We start from the raw sequence: 25,285 nt of genomic DNA on the forward strand, positions 1-25,285 counted from the left end.
GGGAACCACACTTTGAGAAACATTGTTCTAGGGTATACTAGGGTAAATAGTAATAGGAGCTGTTGCCCTCAGATGTAAGTGATAATCTTGGGAGTTTCTTCTGAGCCTGGAGGAGTCAGGGACCCTGTGACTTTGGGTTCTTTCACCTGTAGAGTGAGTCCCCTGTGGTCACTGTTATTGCCAGAAAATCAAACCTGCTCCTTGGGTCTGGAATATTCTCAGAGTCCTTTCTGTTGGATAGTAACAGGTGGCTCCCTTCACTTTGCACTGACGTGTCAGATGGTCTCTGTTATGAGCCATTTCAATTATAAATTCCTTAGTGCCGCTTGGGCTATGATGTTGAGTGTCTCCAACCCTCTCCTAGAAAAGCCTCTCATGCAGGCACAGTAAACTTGTGCATTGTTGCTCCTTTCCTGACTCCACCTGCTGTTCCAGCGCTCCACTCTTATTTCCCTACTCCTAAAGCTCCTGTTGCACAAACCTGTTCTTTCCTCTCAAGATTTTGTCTGCTGGGTTCTTAACAACCTAGTTAGGAATTTCACATTTGGGAAAGCTTCTGGTATTCAAGAGGGTGATTAGGATGATAATGATAAAGAGGTTTAGTGACTATGAGGCCATAATGATAAGTAGATGAAAACCTGCCTGTTTTATAATCCAGTTATTAAGCATACTTTGGGTCTGGACAGTCTTGTAAAAGTTCCTTAACCACTTGGTGCCTTTATTTCTTCATTTAAAAAATACGATAACAAGGGCTGGCCCCATAGTACAGTGGTTAAACTGTGCAGAGGAAGGCAGATCCCACATGGTTGACCAGGATTGGAGTCCTAGGCATGTATGTTTCCAAGGTCCTAATGATATAGAGAATTGAAAGAAAGAGATTGCAGTGTGATCAGGCCCCACTGGAGTTTGCTTTTTCTCTCTCTTCATGCCCCACTCTTGTGAGTGAACACATATCCTATGGCATAGGAAAAAAATAGGATAATAACATTATATATTTCAGAGTTGTTTAGAATACTAAATGACTTATTGTGTACAAAGGCCTTAACAAGATATCTGGCACAGAGCAAGACCTAAATTACTACTGTGGATAAGAAATCATCTTCACAAACATGAGGATCGGAAGCTTTGGGAAATATGTGGAGGAAGGACATTTGGACTGGACTTTGTTGAGATTCAGATTGCTCTGAGAATTGGCAGCATCTTCCCCACCTGGGTGACTGTTCAAAATGCACACACTCAGGTCCCACTCCAGACCTGCTGAATCTAAGTTGCATTAAAATGATATTCCTGGATCTTTCACATGCTCTTTACAGTTAACCAGTCTCAACTAGTGGTTAAGGGACAAAGCTCTAAAAACCAGGTTTAAATTCTGGGTCTATGTGAACTTACTCCCTCTGGGCCTTAGTTTCCACATCTATTAAATGGACATAATGGTAGTAGCCACTTCATCAATGGATGTGCTCACAGAGGTAAAGTGCCTGTCACTATGCTTGGAAAAGGGATAAGCACCCAAAAAACATTAGCAGTTATTATTTATGTCCTTCTGACTGCTCACGAGACCACGAAAAAAGAAAGAAAAGAAATGCAGGTAGATGGGGAGATGGATTGTGAAATGACATACCACAACTGAGTGAAAGAAGCAGACATTGACAGCCATATACATACATATATATATATATGCGTGCGTGTGTGTGTGTTGTTCTTTGTTGACAATGATGATATGGTATTATCCTTGATTTGATTATTGCACACTGCATGCATGCTTTTTAAAAAATTATTTTATTTATTATCATAATTTTTATACTACATTTAATCACATATATCTTTACAGTGTATTACAGTTCTTTTTCCAACACGATTACAATGCCTATCAGTCGAGACAAAGATATTACTATCCACATCATCATCATTAAATAGCTTTTCATCATTTTTTTCAGATTATTATTATTATTTATTCTCTTTATTTCTTTTAAACATTCAATTGCTATGTATCATTTGGCTTGTAAAGAGAATTTACCCAACATGAAATACTTCTCAGACCAGTTCAATTGAGAATACTATGCATGTTATCAACAGGTAATAAATGATTTCTGTGTCCCACTAATGTCATGCCCCACTATTTGTTCCCTTGCTATACTTCTTTATATTCTTCTCTTCTCCCTCCCCCCAGGTTCCACACTGTTTTCAGCATTCATAACTATTTTCACTGCTTTTATGCCCTCCAATATTTTAATCTCTATCATAAAGTGCAGATAGTTTGTATATATTAAGTAGATACATTCAATATCTTTCTTTCATATCCTAGCTAATAGATCTTCCATATTTGACCACTTTCTATCAAATGCCAGGGTCTTGATTTTTTGTGGCTGAATAATATTCCATAGAGTATATGTGCCACACTTTTTCCATCCATTTATCTGATTGTGGATATTTGGGTTGGTTCTGTCTTAGCGATCGTGAATAATGCTGCAATAAACGTTGATGTGCAAGCACTTTTCTGACTGAGCGTTCTCCTGTCTTTTGGGTAAATACCCAGAAGTGGGATTGCTGGATCAAATGGTAGTTCTATTTGTAGATCTTTGAGGAACCTCCATATTGTTCTCCACAGTGGTTGAACTAGTTTACATTCCCACCAACAGTGTAGGAGGGTTCCCTTTTCACCACATCCCCGCCAACACTTATCACTTATTTTTAATCTTTGCCATTCTGACAGGGGTTAGGTGGTATCTCATTGCAGTTGTAATCTGCATCTCTTTATGATGAGGAATGTTGAATATTTCCCCATATGCTTTTTGGCTATTCATATGTCTCCCTTAGATATTTGTTCAGCTCATTTTCCAATCTTTTAATTGGGTTAGATTTTTTTTTTTTGGGTAAGCCACTATTCTGGTTTATCAGTCCCTTGTCTGAGGCATATTTAACAAAAATATTTTCCCATTCTGAGGATTGTCGGTTCACACTTGTTACTGTGTCCTTTGCTGTGCAGAAACTTCTTAGTCTAATATAGTCCCACTTGTCTATTTTAGGGATTATTGCCTGTGCTTAGAATGTTGCCTCTGCCTTGGGAGTCTTATTTATGAAGACTTAACCTACTCCAGAGTTTCCCCAGTGTTTTCTACCAGTTTTTTATAGTTTGAGATCTTAGGTTCAGATATTTTATTCATTTTGAGTTGATTTTTGTTAATGGTGAAAGATAAAGATTCAATTTCATCTTTCTGCAGGTGGAATCCCAGTTTTTTCCAGCACCATTAGCTAAAAAGGTTTTCCTTTCCCAATGGATTGACTGGTATCCTTTGTCAAAATTAGTTGGTGGTAAGTTTTGGAGTTTATTTCTGGGGTCTCTATTCTATTTTATTGGTCCACCTGTCTGTTTTTGTGCCGATGCCATGCTGTTTTGATTATCACAACTTTATAGTATATAAAATATATATTGTACATTTTGGGGCTTGCCACTCCACTTTTCTTGTGAAGGATTGCTTTGGCAATATGAGGTCTTTTATGATTTCGGACAAATTCTTTTTCATTTGTATGAATTTATTTTGGTACCAAAATTTTTTGAAATTCATACATAGTTTTCCCATTACACGTATTTCTATGAGATTTTTTTTGAGACATTTTTAAATTAATTATTTTACATGAATTCGCTAAGCATTATCACAGTATACACAATGTGGTGTCCCATCCAGAATATACTGCATAGTGGCTTAATCATGCATATTATCATTGATAATTTTCTTTTTTTTTTTTTGAGAGATTTTTGCTATAGAGTGCATGCACTCTCCAGAAAGGTAGAGAGAATCAGAGAGAGAGAAAGGGAAAAATCACCCCTGAGGGGGAATGGCTATACCACAATCCCTTCTCTTCCATTCTCCTCTCAGGATCTTGGACACGCATGCACACACACTTGGTGTGAGTTCAAGCCAGTGGGTCCAGGACTCGAGCCACAGTTGACTACATGGGAGTCCAGTGACATAGCTATTTTATTTCAGACAAATTCTATGACTGTCTTTTCTAGATCTGTGAAGAATGTCTCTGGTATTTTGATTGGAATTGCATTAAATATGTAGATTAATTTGGGTAGAATTGTCATTTTGATTATGTTAATTCTTCCAATCCAGGAACATGGGATGTCCTTCCACTTTTTTATGTCCTTTTCAATATCTTTTAAAAGATTTTTATAGTTTTCTTTGTAAAGGCCTTTGGTTTCCTTAGTTAGGTTTATCCCTTGGTATCTTATACATTTTATGGCTATGATAAAAGGATTTCCTTTCTTCAGCTCTGCTTCATTCAACTTGTTCACATATAGAAATGCTATAGATGTTTGGATGTTGATTTTGTATTCTGTCACTCTACTGTATTCATTTATTACTTTGAAAAGTTTTTTCATGGAAACCTTTGGGTCTTCTAAGTATACCATCATGTCATCTGCAAATAAAAATATTTTCAACTCTTCTTTGCCTATTTGAATGCCTTTTATATTATTCTCTTTTCTGTTTGCATTGGCTGAGACTTCCAGCACTATACTAAAAAGCAATGGAGAATGTGGGCAGCCTTGTCTAGTACCAATTTTTAGTGGAAAAGTTTTTAGCTTTTCCCATTCAGTATAACATTAGCTATAGGATTTTCATATATGGCTTTTGTTGTGTTGGGTGATGACCCTTCTATACCAATCTTACTTAAAGTCTTAATCATGAAAGGATGTTGTATTTTATCAAATGCTTTATCTACTCATGTATGCTTTGAAAATCCATGTTGTGCCCCCACAAAAATGTAGAATTAAATGTAAATTATAAGTTATAAAATAAAATAGAAAAAAGAAAGAAAGAACAGTTCACTAACGATTTAAATAGACATTGTGTTTTTCTGTTTCCTCTCCACACCCAGGAGCTAAGTGGTGAGGGCAGGCTAGCTCTGGGCTGCCCCTTCCTGCATAAGGTTCCCTTGGAGGGGCATTGCTGACGTGAGTAGCATGGCCTTCCTCTCAGCTGTCATGCCTTGAGCCAAAGCTTCCTCGGGCTGAGGACATCAGCCAGACAGAAAGAACCACCCTTCCCCATGCTGAATCATGCCATCTCTATTCAGACAGGGATAAAGCAGGTGGGAAACTCTGCAAGCCTGGAGGAGATGCCCCAGGCAAGGGATTGGGTGACTCACAGGGGAACATGACTCACACTTATTACATAAGAGCAGATCAAGAGTATTCAAATGCCACACAAGCCCAAATCTGTCCCCACAGACTGGGGAAGGGGTGTCAGGGAGGAGGCTTGCCTAGACACACATCTCAAAATTTCCAAAACAAATTGGCCCCACTTCTTCTGTGTTCCTTCTTTCATGTATGTCCAAAGATGATATCATCACCATTATCATCATCATCACCATTGTTATCGATGTTATAATTTGAAACAGATAAATTGCTTTTCAGGGCATGGGAAAATCTGCAGATAACGTACTTCAACTTAAAGGGCTAGAGATTAATCAGCACCCAACACAGGACCAATGAAAAAGCAATAATAACTCTTTAAGAGTTATATAAAAAATAAATATAGAATTGTATTAAAAAGCAATTCAATAGGAGCAATATCTACTTAACAAACATGAGAACAAAGCATTTACACTGATTAAGTTAATACAATTCTTAATTTATTATTTATTTTAGGTTTTTGCTATTGGGCATGTGCACCCACCAGAGACACAAAGAGGGAAAATGTGAAATACCCCTATAGTGGGGGTGACCATGATGCAATCCCTTCTCCTCTTGGGATTTTGTGTGCACACACACTCATGCCCAGTGTGAATTTCAAGCCACTGAGTATGGGACTCAAACTGTGGTCAAGCATGTGAGAGTCCAACACCTTAACTACCAAATCACTTGGGACCCCCAAACTTCTTCTTTTTAACACGAGTATTTAGGGAATGAGATAATAGAGAGCAGTGGAAACTCACACTCTGACAAGAATGGCAGAAATCAGCAGCAACTTTCTGGTGGCAGGTTGGTCTTAGAAAGAGTTGGATAGTGGACCTTCTAGGTTTAGGCTGAAGACACAATCTGAAAATGAAAAAGTATTTATGAAAAGAAAAATGTTTACTAAATTGTTACTTATATTAAGAGAATATTGAGGGAACCAGCAGTTAGCGTAACGGCTATGTCACTGGACTCCCATGTAGTCGACCGCGGTTCATGTCCCGGACCCGGTGGCTTAAAACTCAGGCCAGGCGCGTGTGAATGCATGCCCAAGATCCCGAGAGGAGAATGGAGGAGAAGGGATTGTGGTGTGACCATCCCCTCTGGGGGGTGATTTCTCGCTTTCTGTCTCTATGTCTCTCTCTGTCTGGCAAGCGCATGCACCCTATAGCAAAAATCTCTCCAAAAAAAAAAAAAAAAGAATATTGAGAGCTTCCTTTAAGTTTAATATTGCCATTTTCTTGGTCTATAAATGCTAAATCTATTAGCCATAGAGCTATTGAAGTCCTTAACATCCTAGAAAATGTTATTGCTAAAAGTCCTAGTTAAATAAAAAAGCAGGAAACAAGACTGTTCAAGCTTTAAGGTCCAAGTTACATTAATGACAACAACAAACGGTCCATCTACTCTTTAAAAAATAAAATTGTAAAAGACTAGAATGGAAAATAAAATATAATATTGCCAATAGTTATCAGAACTCAGTGACAATTTTCCTCCTTGGGTACATTTTCAAAATTATCTTCAATTAACATAATTTTTACAACATAAATGTTTATGTATGGTATATTATAAATTAATAAATATGTAACACATGAAAATATAATATAAAAGCAATATGTAATATATATAACATGTAATATGATTAATATAATACGTAGCAAATTGTGAGATTAAGCTTGAGGAAAGGAGTCTGTGTAGCTACTGCTTTATATTCATACTTCGTATTCTCCCTATGTGCAAATGTTGAGCAAACAATGATTAGCAACTTTAGTCCAGTGCACTTTAGAAGAAAAATTATATGGGTGTGGATTTTGTGCTATATTAATCCCCATGGATTAGATATTTCTGTGTAGAGAACTGATTGATTTCCCTATTGTGGGCCTAGCCTTGCAACAGCTTTTCCTTGTGGTGGTTACAGGTTTTTTGACCTCACAGTAGACAAATCAAATGGCAACAGAATTGGTACCCACTCCCTTTCAACCTTTCTCCAACCCTTTCAGTAAACGTCAGTGAACTGTTTTTCCCCGGGCCATGGAACACATACATCATGACCAAAGAACAAAGTCATTGGCCTTCCCAATCTAAACAGTTGTGGACTCCTAGTCCACCTCAGTGTTCAACTTGTAAACTATGGTTTACTCAATGGTTTTCTTTAAATCCTCTCACTTTTTAAAACTTGCTATCTTGTACACCAGACCAAACTCCTGAACAGGGCCCAGCAGGTCCCTCAGTATCTTCCTGGCTCATAACTGGGTCCCTCTCTCTCACTAGAAGCTTCATGTGACCAGTCATAGGATGCTTAACTGGCCACTGCTCCAAAGTATACCATGTCCTAGTCATTTACACATCTTATTTCAGTGAATCTTCCTAACAAGCCTTCCCCAAATGAGGAAGCTGAGTCTCAGAGAGGTGAAATAACCAGCCACCGTCTCATAATGTCACAGGAGGGCAGAGCAGGGCTTGAATTCTGGCATTGTTTTGTATTTTTTTTTCCAGGTACAACATTCTCACCTGAATGAACTTCTCTTTCTCTAGGTCAGGAGTCTTCAGATACAAGTCCAGGAAGGACGCGGATTTGCCGTTTGCTCTTTTTCCAACATTGCTCCATGAATGGCTGGTGACTGGAGGCCCATATCAGAGCTTGTTACGTTCATCATACAGTCCAATGCCTAAAGCTTTACTGTGTTGGTTAGGGGATGGAAATGAAAACATGTAAAAAAATTATTTTATGAAGAGATGGAAGAGAGTAGGGATACACTGGTACACTTCTACATCAGCAACACATAAAAGGTATTGTTTACTTGTGTTTTTTTTTTGTTGTTGTTGTTGTTGTTGTTTTCTTGTAACCTGGTGCAAACTCTTATCCAGACAACACCTTTGCTTTGCTCCTTTTATTTCCCCCTTGAGACCATCTCCCAAGGCCACGGAATGAAAAGGGCCTCGAAAAGTAAGCCATCGGTGAGCCAGCCTGCCATTCAGTATCTTTTCTTATACAACAGTTATTTGTAAACTAATCAATAAACTTTTCTTATTTTGTTTGTTGCTTTGCCTGCGGAACCATGGAGAAACTTAAAATAGCGGTGATCTCCCTTCCACGCCACCGCCTATTTCCCCCATAGAACCTGTGAGCCAATCTGTGATGTTTATACTTGAGGCTATATGAAGCTAATCTGTATGGAAATAAAGGATAGAAATATTCAGATTGAGTTTTACTAAGTGAACCTGAGGTTTTTCTGTTCAGCAAAATAGGCCAGGTAAATTCGTTTCTGATACAGAATAAATCACTGGCTTGAAGACCTGTATTTCCCTTTTGCCATTTTGCTTAGAAGTGAAGAATTCTGTCTTTTGCATGGACCCTGAAAGGCACCAATCTCTCTCCCCAATATAGTTCCCTGAGCTGAACTCATTTTCTTGTTAAGGTTTAAGAGTTCTTCCCTTCCAACCTGGGCCTGAGGTGCTGAGCCTTTGTAGAGGGCCAAGGAACAGACAAAAGGAAAAAAGTTAGGGGAGGCAATTATGGAGAAATTTTACAAGCCAGGCTCTGAGTTCTCACTCAGGCAAAGATGTCCTCTGGCTTTGAGTAACAGAACATCACCACACAGTGTTAGAGATGCAAAGACGAGGTAGGTATAAGGTACAGAGGTGTTATAGGAGACCATATGAAGGAATCCCCAATAGGAATGGATGTTTTCAGGCAGGCCTTTCTGTAACGTTTGGTTCTAGACTAGGCCTTTTCATTGTTCATTCTTATAGTCTTGAATCTGCTATCTGTATGAAGCAGTTAATGTTTTAGGAGCACAGCATGAACAAGACCAACACATTCTCTTGTCTCAGGAAGTGTATAGTGTGAGAATACCTGGAGGCATGAGCTGAGGTATGAGAAAGAGGGAAGAGGAGGAGAGGAAAGCTGTTCCAGGTCAAGGGAAGGACAAGAGTAAATACATGAAGGCATGGAGTATCCCAGTGTTTCCTGAAACTTCTTCAAATTTATTAATACTTCATTTAAATTTTGAGACTGGCAATGGGGAGAAATGATAACTGGGAGGACTGTGTGATTTCCGTGTTCTGTAGACAGTAGAGAAAACACTAGAATTTTCTCCTTTAATGATTATCTCATGTTCTTTTTTTATAGTCCAGGCATGGAAGAAAATTAATTTTAGAATTCCTTTTTTTTTTTTTTTTTGGAGAGGTTTTTCGCTATAGGGGGCGTGCACTCGCCAGACAGACAAAGACAGACATAGAGACAGAAAGTGAGAAATCACCCCCCGGGGGGATGGTCACACTGCACTCCCTTCTCCTCCATTCTCCTGTCGGGATCTTGGGCACGCACGCACACACGCCCGGCATGAGTTTTAAGCCACCGGATCTGGGACACGAACCGCGGTCGACTACGTGGGAGTCCAGCGACATAGCCATTATGCTAACTGCTGGTTCCCAGTTTTAGAATTCTTAGAATAAATCCTTCAGAGACAGCTCTTTGTTTATCTATGGCCCACATATTTCAGTCCATCTGGGGACATGATTAATGTCACAGGGTAGAAGAAAGAGAAGCAAAGCCATTGGTAGGTGCTTATTTGGATGACAGGGAGAACTGCTGGACAAGGCCAACCCCCCAGATTCAGAGTTTAATTAGCTGGAACTTCAAGGAACTGCAGGGTAAGACATAGACATTCTGTGGCAGACTTGGTTTCTGAAGACGTTAAAGACCAGGCAAGAGTTTTAGGATGAATCAGTTTCTGCAAGGGCTTCTTCTCCTACTGTCTCAGCACCTGCCTCTACTGTCTCATCATGGATCCTGCTTTTTCAAGAAATCTTCTCTAATTGAACTGTGAATGTCAAAGTTTATAGAGTTGCCAGCCCTTCCTCAGATCCTCAGCTCTAAGAGGGGGGGCAAAGCTATGTTGTAAAAACAAACATCCCTCACTCTCAGTAGCTAAACATAGTCTAAATTTCTTCCTTCCTTCTTTCCTTCCTTCCTTCATCTCTCTCACTCTTGTTCTTATATTACATCTCCAGAAAGGATTAACAGGGGGTCTCTACTCACCAGAGTTACACAAGACACCACTGAAGGAGGCTTATCTTTAGCCTGTGTTTCTATGATCCTCTTGACACCGGGAGGAAACAACTCAAATTTTGCACTGGCTTTCACCAAGAAGTAACACACATCACTTATCCTCAAATTTCAGTGGCCAAAGCAAGTCATATTGCCAAAGCTATCTTGAAAGAGGGATGGAAAATATAATTTTACTATGTGCCTGGAAGGTAGAGTGGAAGAAATGTTTGGAGAGAACACCAGTGACTTCCACAGCTGTTCAGAATAGTGTGGAGGTAGGTGATCTCTGTCCTTGGCTGTTAGACATGGTTGTGCCCACATAGCCAGATGGAAGGCTGATTCGAATATATATATATATATATATATAATTTTTTTTTCTCCATGCTCCAGGCTGGTGTGTGGAGAATCCACTATGGAGGTAAGATTGGAAGCAGGGAGACTGGTAGAAGGCTAATGCACAGCTACAACTTAGAGATCATGGTGGGTATAAAAGTTGTCAGGAGAGACAAATTTTGGTATATTTTAAATGTAGAGCCAACAAGACTTGATGATAGATTAGATGTAAGGATGATGAAATGGAAGAATAGAAGCATAACTTCTTAGTTTGTGGATGGAGAAACTGAGTACATGGCAGTGCTATTTACGGGAAGGGAAAAAAATTGTTTGAGGCAGAAAACTACCCATTCAACTGAAGATACTAAGTATGCAGATGCATATGTGAGCCTGAAGTTCCAGGGAGACATCAGAGCTAGATACATCAAGATACAAACTTGGAAGTAGCAGCTAAAAGGTGATATTCAAAGTTCAGGGACCATGTAAGGCCACATAGAGAATGGATTGTGGGTATGGAAGAGAAGAAACCTCAATCACAATCTTTGAGTGAACTAATTTTAAAGATTGGGAGGGGCAAAGAATTAGATCGGCCAGTGATGAGGTAGAAAAATAAGGAAAGTAACATGACTGAAAAGCTATGACTGTAAAGTTTTCAAGAAAAAATGAACTGTACTGAATGCCACTGACAATTGAGGACAATGAGGTTTAAGACTTGGGAACTGGATTGGTGAAGGTCATTGGAAATTTAACAAGAGCTGTTTTAGCGGCCAGGTAGGAAGGAAATCTCAGAAATATACTGAAAAGATACCTAGAAAAGGGTAGAGCTACTAGAAAGAGTTGAGAGATCAAGGGGAAGTCTCTTCATTTGTAGATGGAAGATTTTTGACATGTTTGAATGCTGATGAGAATGATTCAGTAGATGGTTGATGTGGAAGACAGAGCAATAACTGTATCAAAGTTGGATAAATGAGAAAAGATGGATTTAGGTAGCCATAGAGATGCTTAGGCTGTCATAAGAGAAGAGAAGAGATGGCTGAGTCTACATTTAGAGTCACAGATAGAAAAGAGAATTTTCTGATTGTTTCTATTTTCCCAATAAAATAAGAATCAAAGTCATCTATTAAGAGTGTGTATTGGGCAGATCAGCAGATGGCATAATGGTTTCATCACTGGACTCCCATGTAGCTGATTGTGATCTGAGTCCCAGACCTGGTGGCTTAAAACAGTAGGCACATGCACGTGCATGCCCAAAATGCATAGAGGAGAATGGAAGAGAAGAGATTGTGGCATGGCCATCCCCCTTGAGGAGGGGTGGTTTTTTGCTTTCTGTCTCTCTGTTTCTCTCTGTCTTTCCAGCAAGCACACATACCCTATAGCAAAATTCTCTCTCTAAAAAAAAGAAGAGTGTGTATTGGCTGTTTGAGGAATGGAGAGAATGTGCCAGTAGTCACCTGAATAAGTGGGAGAAAGTTCTGACTGGGGACCTCATTTAGCTTTCCAGGTGTTAGTGGGAGTCTAGTTGAAATGTGTGGTCATAAATGTGAAGGGAGGTCTATCTACGTTTTTCTGGAGGTTTTTTTTTTTTTTTTAGTTAGCCATATTCTTTCTTCTCAGGTATAGACAAAGGAAGAGGAGGGATGAGTTTAAACAGGAATGAGGATCACCCTAGCAGCAGCAGAGGGGGAGAGGTCTGAGGGCAGGGAAGGAGTTCTTGTAAGGATGGCCCTCAGAATGCAAATTGGAGGAAGAAGGGTGATGGCATGGGAGGCTGAGGTTGGACTCTATTGGGATTTAAGTGCTTTTCTGGGGTGATTAAAGGCAGTGATCTGGTTGTGCCCATAAAGTGTGATGTTTTGAACTTAGGTATTGGAAGTAGTGTGTCTATTGATAATATACAGGTCGAGGGTACATCTTTGGAAGAAGATAGCTGATTTGTGCTGGAGGAAAATCACTAGAAGTCTACTTATTGTCCAGAGGAAAGAAAATATTGACATTTTATTTTTAGATTGTGACTACTGAAAAAGGATGAAAAGAGAGGTGGGGAGAATCAATTCTTTACGTGAATAACTTCGTTATTTGGACTAGAAAATCCCACTCAAATGCATTCACTCTCTTCTGAGTAGTTCTTATGTTTGTTTATGCAATTTGTTACTAATAATGAAGTGACAACATTTGACATCAATGGCATTATTTTAAAGGAAAATAGACCTGTGGTTAATTTTCATAATCGTCACACAGTATCTGGCTCACATTGCTCATTTATTCTTGAAGGTGAGAGAAAAGACTGAATTAAAGCAGTGTGGGAACTACTACAGATTCTACATCTTCTGTTGACAATACTTCAAACTGCAAGTGACCTTGAACCAATGTGCCATTAATAGTTGTGGTGATTGTGGATTCTTGTGGTATTTTGTACTTCTCATGCAATTTGGGGTTTACAAACATCTGGACACCCCCATGCATGTGTGTTAGTCACATGGATGGCATCCAATGTGAGTGTTTATGGAAAAATAAGGGAGGAGGATGTTGTGGACTATGGCTCTGCAGACAATGAGGTGGCTGGTAGAATTGGCCCATGAATCACACCTCCCTATATAGATGCTTCTCTGCAATGCGACTTTGCTACTACTATTGAGAAGTGTATGGAGCTTACTTCTTCATGCTTTGCATCTCAACTGACCCTTGGGTTGATTAATAAAATGTGGCAGAAGCGACATGGTGTGACTTCTGAGTCTAGGCTTCAAGAGACCTTGCAGCTTTGCTCTTGCTTTTCGGGAACATAGCAGCCTCCATGTAAAAGGTCCAGGCTAGTCTTTTGGAGAATGAGTGCTATAGATAGGAAGAGGTCCAGCAGCCATGTGGGCAACGCCATTGTGGATCATCCATCCCGTTAAAGTCACCAGCAGACTGCTGCCATATTAATGATCTCACTTGAGACCAGTGAAGAATCACCCTCTGAACTCCGCCTACATTGCCAACCCATAGAATTGTGAACTCATGAATAATTGTTTCAAGGTGCTATGTTTGGGGTTTATTTCCTACCAAACAATAAATAACTGAGGCAATCAGTAAAAGTCACAGACCACAAAGATCAAGGAATGGAGTGAGAGAAGTGATGTTTATTGAGCACCTACTTTGTATTGAGGAATCCCTGTGAAAATTATCTTGATTTGTCTTGACTCTATCTCTCTAAAGTTAAAAAAAAAGGTTTTTTTTTTTTTGTCATGAGAAAATTGGCAGTTAAGGAAGTTCAGTAACTGGCCCAAAGTCACCTTTTTATGAGTTATAGTGCTAAGATTAAAACGCAGAATCTGTCTACATGCCCAAATATCACTCTATAAATATATCAGTTTTTTTTTTTTTTTTGGAGAGGTTTTCGCTACAGGGCACGTGCGCTCGCCAGACAGACAGAGAGAGACATAGAGACAGAAAGCAAGAAGTCACCCCCCAGGGGGGATGGCCACGCCGCAGTCCCTTCTCCTCCATTCTCCTCTCGGGATCTTGGGCATGCACGCACACGCGCCCAGCATGAGTTTTAAGCCACCGGGTCTGGGATGTGAACCACGGTCGACTACGTGGGAGTCCAGTGACATGGCCATTACGTCTATTGCTGGTTCCCAATGTATCAGTTTTCTAACAACAGTTTTTTTTACAGTATATTTTCATAAGTTCTGGAAGATCTTTATGCTACCAAAATGATTCTGTATTTAATGTTTTCTTTACATTAATACAATTGAATAAGTAACTAAGCAAACAAATATGTTTAAAGCAAAACTTTCTTTTAATGCAATCAACAACTGCATCTAATATTTATTCAATGCTTCCATGATTGTTTGGTATGGATGAATTCATTTATTCTTCACAACACTTCTATGAGGTCAAAACTATTATTATCATCACACCCATTTTACAGATGAAAAAAGTGAGGCAAGGAAGATGAAATAGTTGCTCAATGTCAGCCAAGCGGACAGTAGTTAGATGTAAGATCTGTGGTCTCAGCATTTGCACACTTATCCTCTAGGCCAAAGGTTCTTTATCATTTTCTTTTTTTTTTTTTAACAGATTTTTTTCTATAGGGCGTATGTGCTTGCCAAAGCATAGAGAAACAAAAAGCAAGAAATTACCCCCAGGGGGGATAACCACACTGCAATCCTTTCTCCTCCCTTCCTCTTGGGATCTTGGGTACTCATGCACATGTGCCCGGCATGAGTTTCAAGTGGCCTGTGGCCAACTATGTGGAAGTCCAGCGATGTAACCACTATGCCATCTGCTGATCTCATCTAGTCCAAAGGATTTTAACCAGAGAGAATTTTTCCAGCGGACATCTGTGATGGTCATGACTGAAGGCATGATACTAGCATCTAATGAGTAGAGAGCAGAAATGCCATTCATTGTATTTGCTACAATGCACAGTGCAAGCCCCCACCGCAAAGAATGATCTAGCGTGAACGTCAGTGCCAAAGTAAAAAAAAAAAAACTTCTTTTATGCTATTTTATCTCTCTAAATGATAAACGCAAACACATATCACTTTAAATAAAAACTCAGCAACAAGCAATGGTAAAAGGCCTCTAGAAAGAGTTTCTTGCCAAGACTTACAGACTCTTCTTTTGAAAAAGAGATTCACAAACATTAGACAGAAAGTAAAGAATAACACCCTACAGAGGCTTTCTCCTTTGTATAATCAGAGGATTAGGAGACTTAAAATTGGAATTAAATTTCCTTGTGTGATTCTAAGTTATTTACACCATGTCTGTGTACCTACCAAATCATTGTATAATCCACTGGTACACATCCACAGTGGGCTTTGGGTAGAAAGACTTCCCCATAGACCAAAGCCACCCACCACCTGTTTTGTAAATAAAGTTCTACTGGGATTTAGTCACGACTTCTCATTCATGTACTGTCTACAGCCACTTTGCACAACCACCAAGGTTGACAACAAAGACCATCTGGTCTGCAAAGCCTGTAATACTTATGACCTGGCCTTGTCAGAACATCTTTGCCAATCCCTGCCTAGAACCGTGCCTGGTATATGGTTGGCACTCAGTCAATATTTGCTGAATGAACGAAGTCTTCCAAGTTGTTACTTTAGGTATGAACCCTCTTTCTACATTTCTTTTTCCACCAGGTCCCCCGACACTCTCTTCTCATTCATCCCATTCAGCCACATTTATGTGTTTGCTTATGTATTTGTTCGCTTACTTATTTATGCATTTCCACTTTACTCAACACGATGTGACAGCCCTCTTCTTAAAACAAACACTTGTTGGCCATGTCATTGATCACTGCAAGTGGCTCAGTTTTGGGCTCCCAGATATAAATGGATCTGCTTGAAAGGAGACGGTGATGGATCACCATCTTCTCAGGCACTTGAGCCATTCCCATTCTCCCTGTGGCTGTTGGCATTCACCACACTTACAGCCCCAGCGCTAAGGGATATATAATAAACACAGGAGGGCCCATAAAAGTAACATCTGAAACTGCCGCAGAGCTGAGTATTGATTTATTCATTACTATAAATTTTTTGTCATTACTATGCAATTGCTCTATCTCAGAAAGAATTGATAGATGTGGTTGGAAGCTGCAACCCACTGTGCAAAACTTTTTCCCCCTTCTAGAATTTCCTGTAACTCTTCTAAAGAATCATTATTCCTTATTACATAGCTCTGGCATGCCAGCTATTTAGATAAATGTGTGAACAAGTGTGCAGTAAATATTCATAGTGGCCCATGTGTCAACGATATATGTCACTAATTAGATAATTTAGTGGTTCAAATAAATAAATAAGAAAATAGAAGCACACCCAGGAAAATAGTGAAATAAAACACAGACTCCTTGTAGGTGTCTGAGCATATAGGGCAGCTTTTCAGGTGCATCAATAGGCTGCCAACATATAAGATGATGCTTGTGCCATCTTATATACGTACATCATCCTATGTACTTACAAGTATCATCTTATGTTAGCAACCTCTTAGAAGGGTAAAGGAAGGCTTAAAGGGCTGCTCATACATGGGAAAGAAACCAGACACCCTAGAGCAGGACATGTGTTTGGGCCTTCTCAGCAAGCCCACACTTGTCACCTAAGCAAGTCTTCTGGAGAGTGGTCACAAGGGATTTGGGGGTGTTTCTACCTCTTCCATCTTCTTTGTTTTTTGTTGAGTGTGCTATTTACACTTTGCTGTTACAAAGAGAAATGGGCTCAGAGTCTGAGGATGATGGGTTCAAGTCCTGATTCTGATACAAAATGAGAAAGTTTCTTATTTGACTTGGCCTAAGCATTCTTATCTGCAGGATGATAATGGTTATAATTTCGATGATAACAATGATGGTGATATGATGCTCAGATGAGGTAACAGATATGGAAGCCCTTTGCAGAGTTTAGAGTTCCAAACACATATGAAGAGGATTGTTTTTAAAATGTAAATAAATGGCCCTAGGAAAGTAGTCTAATCATAAAAAGAGACCCTTCAGAGAATTAAATAATTAGGAGTTGATGGGCAGGTAGTGTCACAGTGGTAAAATGCAATGCTCTGAGAGGCAATTCCACCTGGGAAGGTTCCCAGTTCAAGTCTGGAGATCTCCCTGAGTACACCAGGCACACACTTGCCCATGACACAGGGCTGGCTGAAGGCTGGGTGTGCATAGTAGCCTCAGGACCCTGTTAGGGTGCTGTATCTTTGTCTCTGTCACTCATGGAAGAAATAGAAAAATAATCTTTAAGAAAGAAATTAGGTGCTACTATTTATTGGGTCCCCTCTTTATATACTGAAATAGACTCTTCCTGTAGGTTATTGACCAGAATCCAGCTAGGTAAAGTAAAGTCTATTTTTCCTATTTGACAGATGGAGAAACTGAGGATTAGGACTACTTGCTCAAGACCACAGAACTAGTAAGTGATATATTCTCTCTTTATCCCATCCATGCTACTAAGGACCTGTTGTGTTGCCCCTAATTTTATATTTAAAGGACTTACTCTTTTGTTTCTTAAGAAATAAAGTGATTTCAATATGACCTCTCCAGACAACTTGACTGGAGTTTGGTCAGGCAGTTTCCTGACTTGCTTATACAACCATGTTCCCAGTGGGTAGATTAGTTCCCAGAATATTGTAGGGGCTAAAATTTTTTGAAAGACATAATGAATAGTAAAATGGGATCTCTATCTCTTTCCTGCTACTAAAAGGAAAAAAATAATTAACCAAACTCACCGAGCAACTCCCTCCCACCACCCTTTTACCTAGCATCACCTATGCACTTTTACGTAAGTGCAGTTATCCCAAACTTAGTCAGTTTGATTAAGGGTCTCTCTAATAACCTCATCAAATGGTGTTGAACAAAAATAATTGGATCTCCTGATTCCTGAGATATGACTGATTAGCTGCTAGTACATGAATCTGGCCTTAGCCCTTACCAGTGGTGTGTTAAAGTATATGAATAGCTACAGTCACGTCTTCTACACATGCCTGAACTAGTCATGGCCTCATCTAGGCATGTTAATTTTTCAAAAGTAGATAGGATGAATCCTGCCATTGCCATTAAGCAATAATATGAAAAGTGAACTTATTCATATCGGCCAGCCAAATTATCTGATCAATGTGCTATTTTTCTAGTTTGGGTTTATACAATCATAACTAAGCACACTCATTAATTTACTTAGTAAGTATTTGATTTACACTTGCATGTGTCAGTAGCAGTGGAAGATATTAAGAATGTAGGACCGTATCAAATTTAGATGATTGCACCTATCCATGGAACTCTGGTTTATAGAGCCTGATGTAAATGTTGAATAATAGAAATGTAAGTGGATGAATGAATGGGTTGATGGATAGTCTGATGGATAAATAGCAGTGTCTTACTCATCTAGATAACTTTCGGGACTTTCTTCTGACCCAGGGGAAGGCTCAGACCAATTTATTGATATTTTATATGATTAACTTTAATACCAGAATGAATCTCTTTATGCTCTATATTGATATATCACTATTGCAAATTTTCTTCCTTTTTATTGATAGCTAGAAGTCTGTACTTCCCTAGCCTTGTCTTTTGCCAAGTCCTTGCCAACTGATGCTCTGATTGCACATTGCAAGGACCTGAATCAGAGCTCACCTCTATTTCTCTCTCCCAATCTTTCCGAGATCTAGCTGGTATTCAATTGAGTGCCCACGGGAGTGGAGTTCTATGTAGTCAATAAATGAATAGATGTCAATCAATGAAAGGTTGGTAGGTAGATGGGAGAACTGGTAACCTTATTGTTCATCCTCATTCCTACAAACTCAACAACAGTGCCTAAATCATAATAGGTGATTATAGATTGAATGAATAGCTCATTAGGTGATTGAATAAGAAAGGTATTAGATGCCCTGAGTGCACACATGGGGGGTGATTGAGTAGGTGATAAATGGATGGATACATCTGTGCATGAATGAATGGGTAAGTTACTAGGTTGATTATTGGTGGGTTAGTGCATGGCTAAATGGAGATGTTGATAAGTAAATTAATGATTAAAAGAGAGTTTATTGGGTGGATGATTGCATCAGTGAATTAATAAATGTATGAATATATAGATGAATAGCTACCCAGATAAAGCTTGGGAAGATTTGAGGATAAGTGATTGAATGTGTGAATAAAAGAATGGATGGTGGAATGAATGTTTGGACTATGGGCCTAAAGCCTGTTGGGCACTGACAGAAGACAGACTGAGACTTAAACTTTGCCCTGATTATGGCCAAAGTAAACAATTTTCTTGGTTTGGGGAAATGATGCTGCTGACTTTGGGAAGATTAAGGGCATCACACACAAGGGCATGGAAAGTCTGACTGGCTGGCCAAGAGTGATAATGACTCGTGGTTTCCAAGCACTGTTTATAAAATAACCAAAAAGGCAATGAGTGTGTTTCTTGGGTTCCTTGAGGCCACAGTGATGAGGAATTTAACCTCAGCAGGGACAGCCTCATGTGAAAGGCTAGCCAACACAGAGTACATGCCTGCCTTGAGGTTACAGACCTGCTATTGACCAGATGGGCTTGGCTGTATTCTGCCTTTCCTCTTCTTCTGCTGCTCCTCTTCTTTCTTCTTCTTCCTCATTCTCCCTCCATCCTTTTCTTCCTTCCCTCTCATAAATTCTTACGTGGTAGAGTAATTGCTTGTAGAAAGTCTTTCTCCCCCAATAGATAGCAAGATCTGTAAGGCAAGGGGCTATGCTGACTTGTTTACTACTGGATTCCAGCAACACTCACCTAGTAGAAACTTCAAGTAAAATGTTTGTTTAAAAGAATGAATAGGTAAACTGTGGTTTTATTCAAAGTATCAGAATAGCGGGCTTCATTCATCATTAAATCCCCAGCTGCTAACACAAAGTCTGTAAGAAGAGGAGGGTTTAGTTAGGATTTTTTCAATATAAGCAACAGAAACTCTTATGACCTTGTGCACTAGACAGGGGATATGTTAAAGGCATCAGGTAGCTCATGGATGACATGGGAGAGTGAGACTACAAAGACTTGGAAAGAATAGTAGCCAAAAAATCACAATAAAATTCTTTAGCATCCAGACATTGGAAATGATTTAGCTGCAACCTGGTTCTACTCTAGGCTTAAATTACTAAAAGTGTAATGTGATTGGTTTAATCTCTTAGCAGGGGAAGGAGAATGGATTTTAGATGGGCAAGAACAGAGAGGCACAATGGTAAGAAAGGAGGTCTTGTTAAGACTACCTTCCACCCAAGTGGGTGGACTTCCCCGTTTTTGTCCAAAAGATTTAATAGCTACCTATCCCCATCTACCCAGATACCAGGAGGTATTGAAAAAGTGCCTGTGTCAGACAAGGAAGTCCACAGAGCGAAGTGAGACTTTTTTGGCCTGACATACCATGGCATTCATGGAAAACCAAAGCTCTGCTGGAATCCTGTTACAGTGTAGGAAGAGCCAGAGGCCTGATTACGTGTTCTCTGAGGACAAAATTTCAGACTTCGCTCTGGCTTTTGTCAGCTTAAGACTCTTAAGGTAGTTTACACAAAGATTTGTATGTCTGAATTTTTCCCTGGCAGCTTCTCATTTAACCTAGATAACACAAACCCTACATACTTGTGGTTAGCAACAGTAAGGAACTTTGAAGTGGCCTGTTGTCTTTCCATCTATGCAGTTCACCATCTAGGATCAATAGTTAGCTCTGAGACAAAGGGAGAGGGAATAAAGGGGAATTTTCCCATGGTTGGTGCAATGTCTGAGTTTAAACTCTTTCTCTGATGTCTTCTTTTTCTCTCTCCCCGAACCGCTGTCCCTCTTTTTCTCTATCTCATTCACACACACACACACACACACACACACACACACACCTTTTTGCCCTCCAAAGAGCTCTTTCAGAGCTTTGCAAAAAAAGAATGCTGGTATCTGACATTAAAGCCAAATCACCTAACAGAAGTTTAACACTCGCACTCACAATAATTGTTTTCTAACATTGTAGAAGGGGAAAGGGACATTCAAAGTAAGGTTTTTACATTGTCCTTTCTTTATAATCTCACGATCAACAGTTCTTCCCTTTGCTTCCATGACAATCTGGTTTCAGATCTCCCAGAGTTAAGTAGATTGACTATACCACATCGGTAAACAGAAGACTGTTTACATAAAAAATATAGATTTCCTTTAAGCACTTTGCTTGAGCCTTTAGTAAGTCGTATTTACATTATTATTGTTTATGTTCCCAGAAGTCGGCAAGAGGATGGCCTCGTTGCAGTTTATGTGGTTTCATGATTCACACTTGATGAGGCAGCTATCACACAGGGTGGGGATGAGGAGGGGGCAGTCAGGGAAGCAAAAGGAAGATTACTACAGCTTGCTTGTGGGCTCCATGGCTTTAACATAATGGTATAGCCAAGGGCCTGGGGAGTTCTGAGTCAGTCCTTCAAATTCCCAGACATGCTTATCAGTTTTGAGTTTCAAAACTGGCCCACCCAGAATAAAACCCAATTGCACCTGGTGTTCCACTTTGACTGTGCTTTGGAGTATTCTCCTGAGACAGAAGCTCCTTCTCCAGCTGTTGGTTTGACAATGTACTCAGGTAGTCTACTGTCTCTAAGGTCCTAAGATTGCCTTGCATGGCCTGTTCTCCCAGCCCTGCAATTGCTCCTGGCTGAGCACCTTCCTTGTGCAAATGGTGCCTATTCAGATGTGTTCCTCAGCTTCAATAACACTGGAAGAAAAGAGAGTCTGGTCCCCAGTGATAGCGGCTTCTCAATATTAAAGCTTGATGGGCAATCACCTTGAGCCATGTCATTAAGTGTGTTTAGTTAAGGGCCATGTTACATAGTTCATATCCAGATTTCAAAGATCAGATGATGCAAAGTAAGAAGGAGGGCACGGCCTCTTTTATGAGGCATTGAGACAGCATGGATAAGCACCAGTGTTTTGGAGACATTCTGATCTTTTTTGTTTGTTCATCTGGTTCTTTGTTTTGTTTTGAAGACTGGCTCTGCTACTTATTAGCTCCATGGCTTTGGGCAAGTTTCTTAACCAATTTGTGCCTTAATTTACTCATCTGTAATTGGGAGGTCCTCTGTACCTTATAGGCTGCTGAGAGGATTAGATGAGATAATGAGTATAAAGCACTTGGCATAGTACCTGGTAAATAATAAGCTCGTAATACCTGGTAGCAAGGCATTAAAAATATTCATATTACATAAAGGCAGCAAGCAGGAAAATAGAGAAGTATCTGAAGTGGGAAGGCAGTAAATCAGAAAAAATTAACTGAGGTTTAGAGTCTGGGGGTAAATTTTTGTGTTCATACTGTTAATGATTCAGTGTGAAATTTCAAGGGGCATTTAAAGGAGCCTTAAGTTGCAGATGCCTCTGGAGTATCTTGAGAACCAGAAGGATCCAGATCATATTCCATTAGAAGGTATGTTTAGTTGAAGACTTCTGATCCTTCAAAACTTCACAGAACCATCTTTTACTAGTTTTTCTGTTTAGTGCACATCCTGAACACCTGATATTTTAATTTACAAGCTTAATAATAATTTACTAGAGTATTTGAAAAAAAAGTTCTAGTCAGATATGTCCACTAAAGAATTAGTGTTTGGGGGTAATGTCTGTTATTGAAGTTTGTTAACTTGGACAACCAGATCTCTATTCTGAAGCTAACTCATTTATTCCTTCATTAATTTATCTAATAGATATTTATCGACTACCTCCTATGTGCCAAAGTTTATGCTTAGTGCTAGGGATATTATACTGAGCAAAATGCATAAGACTTTATCATTGAGCACAGACTCTAGTGATGAAAACAATCATAAATACTCATAAAATGAGCACAAGTTATAAATTAATGTAAGTGCTATGAAGTAAAAGTATAAGTTTCTATCAGGTCATAAAAGAAGGAACATGAGAATTTAGGGTACAGGTTGTCAGGATGGTTCCTCTGAGGGAGTGATGTTTGAGTTGAAGAATAAGAAGGACTTAACAAGGCTAAAGGGGATAGGGTAGACAAAGCACAGTCATTCTAGTTATCTTCTGCTGCATAAATAACCCCCAGACTTAGTGACTTCAAATAACAGTATATGATGACATTTCCCAGACCTGTGGCTGATTGGGCTCAGCAGGGCGGTTTTTGTAAGCAGTTTTAGTCAGTTGTTGATTGAAATTGAAGATACATGAAGGTCTGGCTGGCTGGCTAGTCAAGATGGCTCCCTCATGTAACTGATAGTTGATATTGGCTCCCAGCTGAGAGCTCAGCTGGGCCTGTCCAATGGAGCATCCAAAAACGAACTCTCTATGGAGTTTGGGTGTCTCACAGCTGGGATCCAAGAGGGAATATCCCATGAGTGTGTTCAAAGGTGACTAGGCAGAAGCTGCAAGACTTTTTATGACCCAGCCTTGGGAATCTCATAATGTCACTTCTGTTTCATTCTAATGGTAAAGTGAGTTATCACAGCAGCACATACTCAAGAACAAAGGAGAAATTAAGTGTACCTCTCAGTAAGGGGAAGGCATCCATATGTCAGGAGGGATAATCAAAGGAAGTCATCTTGGAAATAAGCTACCACTCGGGGCTTTTGCTCTCGTTATTCTTTCTGTCTGGAATGCTCCACTCCCAAATATTCACGTGGCTTGTACCATATGAAATTTATATTTCAGTTTAGGAGAGATCTTCATTTCAAAATACTCTCCCCATAAGGTTTCACTGACTCTTGTACCTAGTAACTTTTTCTCTCACTTGACCCTGTTTAATTATTGTCATAGTACTTGTCACTCCCAAATAACCCTTACTGGGTTATTTACTTGTCATCAGTCTTCCTACAACTGACCGCACCCTCACACACTTGTAAAACATAGGCCCCATGAGGTCACATCCTTGCTCACCAATGAATCCCCCACAAATATGTCTGACACTTAATGAGCAATGAATAAATATTTGTAGAGTGAAGGAACAGAATTTTAGGCAAAAAGAAATGGAATGAGTGAAGATCTATTTTGGTGCTAAGGCATACTTTATTTTTTGGTATGCAGACACTCCTGTTGAACCATATCTTGATGTGTGCCTAAAATGACTTATTTTATGGATAAGTGAAGACCACTGAATTTGAGCTATTTTTCACTATTTCCAAAGATACATGAAAGAGTAAAAACGACATAAAACACAAACAACTACATGATCAACTGCTTATATTAAGAGAAAGGATTTTGCATTTTCCATTAGATACTAGAATTTCATTTTATTTATTTCTTACAAGATCTTTGTGAGGTTTATATGTATTTATTTAGTTAGTTATGTTTATACAAATGATGACATCAGAGCATAGGAAACTTGCCTAGGTTTAGTTCTGGTAGATGCTGGGCACCAATACAGGCTTGCTTTGCCTCACTATAGTTTCAGGTAGCAGCCTAAGAAAAAAGGTAAAAGAAATCAGGGGAGATTCTATATGCAAACTAAAACCAGCATTATATATTTTCCCTGGGGGATTGCATCAACTTGCTGAGCCCCATGATAATGGAGTCAGCCCCAAATGACAACAGGCCGGCTCTGATTATAAGGCAAGGATATTCCTGCGTCAATTATGACTGAATAACCACTAGTTAGGAATCATGAAAGGGCCAACATTAGACCAGTGGGGATGAGGAAAGATTTTCTGATTGCCAGGGATGGAAGCAAAGGCAGTCTGAGTTGGGGACACTTTGTCAAGCCCAAACCAAAGCCATCAGAACATGACGTTTATGACCAGAGGCAAGGGGAGGGGGTTGTGGTTGGGGAGATTGTTGGTGAACCATCTGGTTTAATTTGGAGGGGAAAAAAAGCTTCTCCTCATAGAGTCTTGATAATCAGTCACACTGTGGATGCTGCAGATATTCTATGATAGGAACAAGGGAGGAATTTACTAAAAGCCAATTATTGTCATTTTTATTTTTTTTATTTTTTGCTATAGGGCAAGAGACAGAGAAAGGGAAAGTGAGAAAGCACTCCCCCAAGGGAATTGCTATAATTCCTTCTTTTTCATTCTTCTCTCAGGATTTTGGGCATATACACACATGCACCAGTGTATTTTCCAGTCCACTGGGTTCAGGACTTGACCTGCATAGTTGGCCATGTCAGATCTAGCTATCTTTTTTTATTTTTATTTTTTTGCTATAGGGCACATGTGCTCTCCAGAAAGACAGAGAGAGAGAGAGACAAAGAGAGAGAAAGCGAGAAATTATCCCCCAGCAAGGGATGGACATGCCACAATCTCTTCTCCT

At 39.5% G+C, this 25,285-nt stretch overlaps 1 long non-coding RNA gene across 1 annotated transcript in view; it reads left to right on the top strand.

Moving 5' to 3' along the window:
- Nucleotides 1-7,728: 7,728 nt before the first annotated feature.
- Nucleotides 7,729-25,285, top strand: part of LOC102490339 (uncharacterized) — an 87,658-nt gene continuing 70,101 nt past the window's right edge. Inside the window, exons 1-2 of the long non-coding RNA XR_335186.1 lie at nucleotides 7,729-7,972; nucleotides 17,412-17,458. This is a non-coding gene — a long non-coding RNA (uncharacterized LOC102490339). The remainder of the gene's footprint in view (nucleotides 7,973-17,411; nucleotides 17,459-25,285) is intronic.

Source organism: Tupaia chinensis, unplaced genomic scaffold (assembly GCF_000334495.1).
Source record: "Tupaia chinensis unplaced genomic scaffold, TupChi_1.0 Scaffold000355_1, whole genome shotgun sequence".
NCBI classification, from domain to species: Eukaryota; Metazoa; Chordata; class Mammalia; order Scandentia; family Tupaiidae; genus Tupaia; species Tupaia belangeri.